A 1202-nucleotide genomic window follows, 5' to 3' on the forward strand; every position below is an offset into this window, starting at 1 on the left:
GTATTTCATTTTTTTCCAATTCTTTCCTTTTTTTATTATTTAATTTATAAATACTGCTAATTTGTTTCATTACTCTAAATTTTGTTTTTCAATACAAAAAACCTTTTTACAGTTATTTTAACCAACTATATTAATAATCTAAATGTGCATTTACAATTTCAATTCCACTTCTAATTGTTGATAAAGTCATTGTTTTTAATATTGAATTTCTGACAATACCCAGTTTCTTTAATTCTTTTTTAGTTGTCTTGGGCATACTACCCCTTGCTCCTATGACTATAAGTAGGATTTCAACCTTGTCTACATGCAACTTAGTTTTAATTGGTATTTTTAATTTGTCATTTTTTAATTTTTTCCTCTCTGGCATTTTCGAGAAATTTATCCTGTTCGTATCTAACAGTCATATCAATCACCAATGCAGTCTTACCATTCTTAACAATCAAATCTGGTTTTAATTTTTCATCGCCAACATTATTTCAGGTTCATACATAGTTTCATACCCGTTATTCTCGCATTCATCTTTTACAATTTTAAGTAACTCATTATGTCTAAGAATTATTTTTCTTTTGTTTTTAAAACATTCGCACATTATATGTGCTACAGTCTCATTTTTGATTTCACATTTTCTGCAAAGAACATTTTCTTTTTTGTTGACCTGCGCAAGAGCCACTTTAGTTCCCACCGTATTTGATCTTATTTTAACAAAATCGATAAATCTGGATTCGGTAAGAAGTGTACTATCAAATAGTAGTTCATTACTACATCTATCATCTTTGAAATAATCAATTCCTTTACCTTGAAACTTACACTTGGCCCATAACTCCTGTTGTTTCTTTTTCAGTTCAATCTTTTTTCTGTTAACAATCTAACATTCGAAGGCCAACTAATACCTAGAATTCTAGTTTTCCTTTGCAGAAATATATCAATCCCGTTATTAAAGTATAAACCTGTAATGACTGCATCCCTATTATTACTCCATTTGACACCCATTTTTAACATTGAAAGTAAAATTATGATTTGAATTTTTGGCAGTCCAAGACCGCCATCTCTTTTTCTAGCATATAGCAAGGAGTTTGTTACAAAGTGATTCAACCAACAATAAGATCGTCAAAGACAATGTTAAATAAAAATGGGCTCAAGGGATCATCCTGTTTAATTCCTCTTAAGATATTGACCTCAATATCGTTTTGGGCTTTGATTTT

Source organism: Thermobia domestica, chromosome 6 (genome assembly GCF_964235325.1).
Source record: "Thermobia domestica chromosome 6, izTheDome1.hap1.1, whole genome shotgun sequence".
Lineage (NCBI taxonomy): Eukaryota > Metazoa > Arthropoda > Insecta > Zygentoma > Lepismatidae > Thermobia > Thermobia domestica.